This window comes from Sander lucioperca, chromosome 24 (genome assembly GCF_008315115.2).
Source record: "Sander lucioperca isolate FBNREF2018 chromosome 24, SLUC_FBN_1.2, whole genome shotgun sequence".
In the NCBI taxonomy this organism is placed as follows: Eukaryota; Metazoa; Chordata; class Actinopteri; order Perciformes; family Percidae; genus Sander; species Sander lucioperca.
Window position 1 is genome coordinate 2,551,966 of NC_050196.1, and position 6,872 is coordinate 2,558,837.

Below are 6,872 nucleotides of genomic sequence, written 5' to 3' on the forward strand. Positions count from 1 at the left end.
AGAGACACAGAAACCCAGAGAAAAAAACCCACAAAGAGACACAAAATGTATGGCAAAAATTGCATTTTTGTTTTAAATTGAAAAACGTCACAAACCCCTCCGCCAACGCGCACCTAAGTCTTCCACCAGCCGGGGGAGAACACTGCTTGTTAAGTCTGAGCAGTTATGACAAGCTCATTTGCGTGATTGTCTCCAGCTCTTGTGAAAAACCAGACATTTCTAAAGTGCCACACATTTATTTCAGGAAAAACAATCGTGACCTGAACATGATCCTCCAGCGTGTGTAAACTTAGAGGGCAAGCTGGGCTGGGGTCAAAGGTCAATCAGCTTGACCGAGCGGGTTTTCCTTAACGTCATGTCTGAGAGAGATGTTGTATTTTTGAGGCTCCATTTATCACCAACATGTCTTTACATGGCAAGGCACATTATGGATGCAGGCAGCACACATAACATACCCTAACCCTAAATATGTTTTTACCCCGACTGCACTCTTTAGTGAGAGTATTTATTTGTGTAATTATCTTCTTTTAATACTTTTATATCGTTGTACACAAGCTTGTGCAATGACAAAAAAGTGTATTCTATTTTATTCTCTTTAAAAAATAAAGTGTCATTTTAAAAGATATCTGCACAGCACATATTTCAACCATTTTCCACCACAACAGTTGTTAAGAAAACGTGCAGTTGAAAACGCGCCATGTTTGGAAAGAAACACAAGTTGTGTGTTTTGCAGAGCTGAGCACACAGACGTGTAAAAAATGACTCGTGGGTTTTTTAAGAGTGCAGAAGAGCCAATATGGCTGCAAGATGTTTGCTTTGCACTGTAATCATTGACATGCCCCTTGCACATTCTTGTTTTTCTCACAGTAAAAGGAGGATATGTGACATCTGGAAGCGCTCAGGAGGTAGGACTACAGTAAACCCCCCCCCCACGCCCTCTGTCATTTCTCAGGGGCACAAACATCAAAAGGAGGGGGCAGGTAATGTTGTCTCTCCTATCTGAATGAAATCCTGAGAGTCTTGCTAGAGTCGGGACACGCTCCCGTTATCTCAATCGTTTGGTTTCATAAAACTCAGGCTACCTTTACACCGCTACGTTTTGGTTTAAAAAGGAATATCTTCTGCTACAGTTCCCCCTCTCATTCTCCCTGCTCTGCAAAAGGTAAACATCATGCTTTGGTTCAAACTTTCAGAGTCTTAATTAACTGAAGGTCTGGGACTTTCTCACAGTTTTGAAGTGAAGTTTGAATGAGAAGGCGAGCACAGAAACACCTGCCGCTGCTCTCAGCTCTTTTATTTAGTGGAAAGGTATGTCGTTTGGTCTCTGTAGCCTCCAGCACCTGATATTTACTTCACTACACACTCGGGAGGACAACCCTCTCCGTTTACGCTCTGCGGGGTTCCCACTGAAACCAGTCTATGTTTACAGTCACATGAAGAGATAACCAACCGAGTGCTTGGTGTTTAGGAGATTTCCTACGTTATACACTCTAAGAAATGTGTGTGTGTGTGTGTGTGTGTGTGTGTCTGTGTTACCTTGAGTGTGGTGAACATGATCCCATGCTCTCCGTGCTGCACGCAGGGGTCCATCAGGTCTCAATCAGGCTGACCTCTGACCCCAGGTTCCTGATTCTGAGGAAAGAAAAAAAACTCTGATGAGCGTGATTTAGGGATTTTGGACTTGTCGTTTTTGGTAGTGATAGAGCGATTATCAGGCCGTTATTTGGCTGATAACTGATAAAGTGAATGAATTAAAAAGTGTTGTACTTTGGCTCAGCTACAGCTCTGTGTCTGTCCCTCTGTTTCAGTTCAGTGTTCGAACTATACCGTGGCCTTTGGGGGAGCCCAATATAATAGATAATTTTTTCACTGGGGGGGGGGGGTCGTGCACTTGCGACTTACAATGACTTAAAAAGATACATAACAGCTTACAGGATTTACCCTATTATACTTTATCGACAGGAATTGATAGGTCAAACAGCAAACAGCCGCCCACAAATAGTCTATAAACAAAGCATCAGGCAGATTTCACATGAACAACGGTTAAAGTTACTCAGGCTACTGAAGAATACCAGAATTCCTCTGTTCAATTAGGACTAAGCGACGCACCCCAAGCTTCCATCCTTAACAAACAGCCATGTATATTTGTTCTTCCAGTCTCTCCACTGCTGGCTGTTCCAATGTAACGGTAGAGGAGCAAGAGGGGTTAGGATGGTAACCGGCCTCCATCTTCAGTCAGAAGGGTTAGGATGGTGACCGGCCTCTGACGAGCTGTTACCACCACCATCTTCAGCCAGAGGGGACATTATTTCTTCAGCTTCTTCTTGCGTTGTCACCCCGGCGGGAGGTGTGCTAACAGGGCTTGCAGCAGGTGAATCGGTCATGCTGTTAACGTCATCGCTACACAATGTCTTAGTAAAACCAAAATGAATTTAACTGCCTTGTTTTCTTTTTGCCATGGCTATATGATGCTAACTACAGAATGGATTTCAAGGACTTTGCACGCCGAATAGCATGTATAGTTATCTTTATTGAAGTGAATTAGGTTCAAATCACCGACATGCATGAATGAATGATATTTTTGCAATAGTAAGCCTACACATAATAATCCACTTTGTCAAAATGACAATACTTTTAGAGGAGTTTGTAACATTCCAAAATCTTAAGATTTTCCTTTTCACAGTTCCAAATATTGGTTATTGATATTTGGAACCAATATACTACTACTAATAATCGGTATCGGCCTTGAAAAACCAGCATCTGTCGATCCCTAGTTTTTGGACAAGACTGATTATAATATAATAATAGCTCAGAAGCAATATAAAGGGTCAACTAGAGAGAATAACTTGTAATATTTGAGTTATGTATTTTGTGCAACTATTCGATCCTTAGTTGAGTTACACCGGATGGATTGTGGGTAACTTTAGCTTCCGTTGTTGGTTGGCTTCGCCGTAGAAATTGAATACAATTTGAAGTACTAGAAATTTCAGACCTACATCACGAATATATAATAATATATAATATAATAAAATTCAATTTCAATTTTTTTTTCAATTTAATTTTATTTATAGTATCAAATCATAACAAGAGTTATCTCGAGACACTTTACAGATAGAGTAGGTCTAGACCACACTCTAGAAAGCCCCAACAATTCCAATAGTTCCCCCAAGAGCAAGCATTAGCAGTGGCTATTGCGACAGTGGCGAGGAAAAACTCCCTTTTAGGAAGAAACCTCGGCAGACCCAGACTCTTGGTGGGCGGTGTCTGACGGTTGGGGTTATGACAGTACGGGATGTAGCGTGGCACAGCAGAGCATGGGTGGACGCGGTGGACGCAGCAGGACGTAGCCGGACATTGCAGGGAATCGCAGAGCGTAGCAGGGTGTAGCAGGTCCATAGCCACAGCTGCACCCAAGACCCAGGTCTTGGTGTCACCCTAATCCGAGGCGATGTTCTGGGCGAAGAAGAAACATAAGGACTCCGGGGAGTAAACTCCCCAGAGCTAGGTGAGTAACAAGCACTTCTGAGACAGGATGTGCATAAAAGGAAACAAAAGAAAAGAGCGTGTCATAAGAAGGAACTTCCTCGGCAGTCTAGAATTATAATAGCATAACTAGGAGAGGCACTATATTATTGATTATACGATAGGTAAATCTGATGAATGTAAAGAGAAGCAGAGAAAAGCAGGGGTGCTGTGTCTGCAGCTATACACCCTGCCCCGCCGGTCTAGGCATTCACTGCAACTCCTCACTCCCTAACTATAAGCTTTATCAAAGAGGAGAGTTTTCAGTTTAGTCTTAAATGTAGCAACGGTGTCTGCCCAGATTGGGAGCTGGTTCCACAGGAGAGGAGCCTGATAGCTGAAGGCTCTGCCTCCCATTCTACTTTTAGAGACTCTAGGAACCACAAGTAACTCTGCATTCTGGGAGCGTAGTGCTCTAGTGGGACAAGAAGGTACTAAGAGGTCCTCAAGATATGAAGGAGCTTGACCATTTAGAGCTTTATAGGTCAGAAGAAGGATTTTAAATTCAATCCTGGATTTTACAGGAATCCAATGGAGAGAAGCTAATACAGGAGAAATGTGATCTCTTTTCTTAGTTCTTGTCAGAACACGCGCTGCAGCATTCTGGATCAGCTGGAGAGTCCTAACGGACTTATTTGAGCATCCTGATAATAAGGAATTACAGTAGTCCAGCCTGGAAGTAACGAATGCATGGACTAGTTTTTCTGCATCGTTTTGAGACAGGATGTTCCTAATTTTAGCAATGTTACGAAGGTGAAAAAAGGCTGTTCTAGAGGTTTGTTTTAGATGGGCGTTAAAGGATAGATCCTGATCAAAAATAACTCCTAGATTTCTGACAATAGTACTGGAGGCCAGGGCAATACCATCCAGAGTAATTATATCTTCGGCTAATGAGGTTCGTAGGTGTTTCGGGCCCAGCACAATAACTTCGGTTTTGTTTGAGTTTAACATCAGGAAATTGTAGGCCATCCATGATTTTATATCTTTAATGCAAGCTTGAAGTTTAGCTAGCTGGCTGGTTTCGTCTGGCTTGATTGACAGATATAATTGGGTGTCATCCGCATAGCAGTGAAAGTTAATTGAGTGTTTCCTAATAATATTGCCTAGAGGAAGCATATATAAGGAGAATAGAATTGGTCCAAGCACTGAGCCTTGAGGAACGCCATGGTTAATTTTAGCGTAATTGAAGGGTTTATTGTTAACATTAACAAATTGCGATCGATCAGAAAAGTAGGACTTAAACCAGTTTAGTGCGATTCCTTTAATGCCAACTAAATGTTCCAGTCTCTGTAAGAGGATGGTATGGTCAATAGTATCGAATGCAGCACAAAGATCTAATAAGACAAGTACGGAGACAAGTCCTTTGTCTGAAGCAGTTAGAAGGTCGTTAGTAATTTTCACCAGTGCCGTCTCTGTGCTATGATGCTTTCTAAATCCTGACTGAAAGTCCTCAAATAAGCTATTGCTATGTAGAAAATCACATAACTGATTAGCGACTACTTTCTCAAGGATCTTGGAGAGAAAGGGAAGGTTAGATATAGGTCTATAGTTGGCTAAGACCTCAGGATCGAGGGTGGGTTTTTTCAGTAGAGGTTTTATCACAGCTACTTTAAATGACTGCGGTACATAACCTGTCAATAAAGACATATTTATCATATCTAGCAATGAAGTGTTAACCACGGGTAACGCTTCTTTAAGTAGCCTCGTTGGGATGGGGTCCAAGAGACAGGTAGATGGCTTTGCTGAAGAGACCTTTAGCATTAATTGTTGAGGGTTTATAGGATAAAAGAAGTCTAAGTTTATGTCAGGTCTAGTCGTTCTTTCTAGCAGTCTGTCAGTTAAAGGTGACCCATTAGAGGTTGAGGGCAAGAGGTGATGAATAGTATCTCTAATTGTTATAATTTTATCGTTAAAGAAACTCATGAAGTCATCACTACTCAGAGCTATAGGAATAGATGGCTCAATAGAGCTGTGGCTATCTGTCAGCCTGGCTACAGTGCTGAAAAGAAACCTTGGGTTGTTCTTATTTTCTTCTATTAGTGATGATCTGGCCTTTCTTAGGGTCTTCCTATAGGTTTTCAGACTGTCTTGCCAGTCTAAACGAGATTCTTCCAGTTTGGTGGAACGCCATTTACTTTCAAGTTTGCGCGAGATTTGCTTTAATTTACGAGTTTGGGAGTTATACCAAGGTGCTAGTTTCCTTTGCTTCATCGTCTTCTTTTTAAGGGGAGCAACAGAGTCTAAAGTAGTCTGTAGGCAGGCCGTAGCACCGTCTACGAAATTATCAATTTGAGAGGGACTAAAGTTTACATAAAGAGCCTCTGTTATATTACGGCACGGTAATGAGTTTAGTGCTGTTGGAATATCTTCCTTGAATTTAGCTATAGCACTGTCAGATAGGCTTCTAGTGTAGAAGCTTTTATCTGATTTCGTATAATCGGGTAGTAAGAATTCGAAAGTTATTAAGAAGTGGTCTGATAATAAAGGATTTTGCGGGAATACTATTACGTCTTCAATTTTGATGCCATATGCCAGCACAAGGTCAAGGGTGTGGTTAAAACAGTGCGTGGCCTCGTGCACACTCTGACTGAAACCAACTGAATCTAGTAGTGAGTTGAAAGCAGTACTAAGGCTATTGCTGTCAACGTCCACATGGATATTAAAATCACCTACAATAAGTACTTTGTCTGATTTTAGGACTACACATGATAAAAACTCTGAGAATTCCGATAAAAATTCAGAATATGGACCTGGTGCTCGGTAGACAACAACAAATATAATAGGCTGTACTGTTTTCCATGTTGGATGCTGAAGATTAAGAACGAAATTTTCAAAAGAGTTATAATTTAGTTTAGGTTTAGGATTAATTAACAGGTTTGAGTCAAATATGGCTGCAACTCCCCCTCCTCGGCCTGAGCCTCGCGGAATTTGAGTATTAATATGAGTGGGAGGAGTGGCTTCATTTAGACTGACATACTCTTCATGGCCCAGCCATGTTTCAGTTAGACAGAATAGATCAATTTGATTATCGGATATCAATTTGTTTACTAGTATTGCTTTAGAAGACAGAGATCTGATATTTAGTAGACCGCATCTAATTTTCCTATCCTGTTCTATCATTGCAGTGGTAGTTGTAATTCCAATTAGGTTGTTAAGTATTGTATTCAAATTGAAATAAAAGCGACAGAGTAATAATAATCCGTACATATACAGCAAATTAGATTTGTAGGTGATAAAGTAAATAAACACACATACAATAAAAATATATAAAAATAAAAATAAAGGACGTCCGTGGATGTACAAGTATATAGGCTAATTAAATGATGTAATTCTAAATGTAAAAACTAATC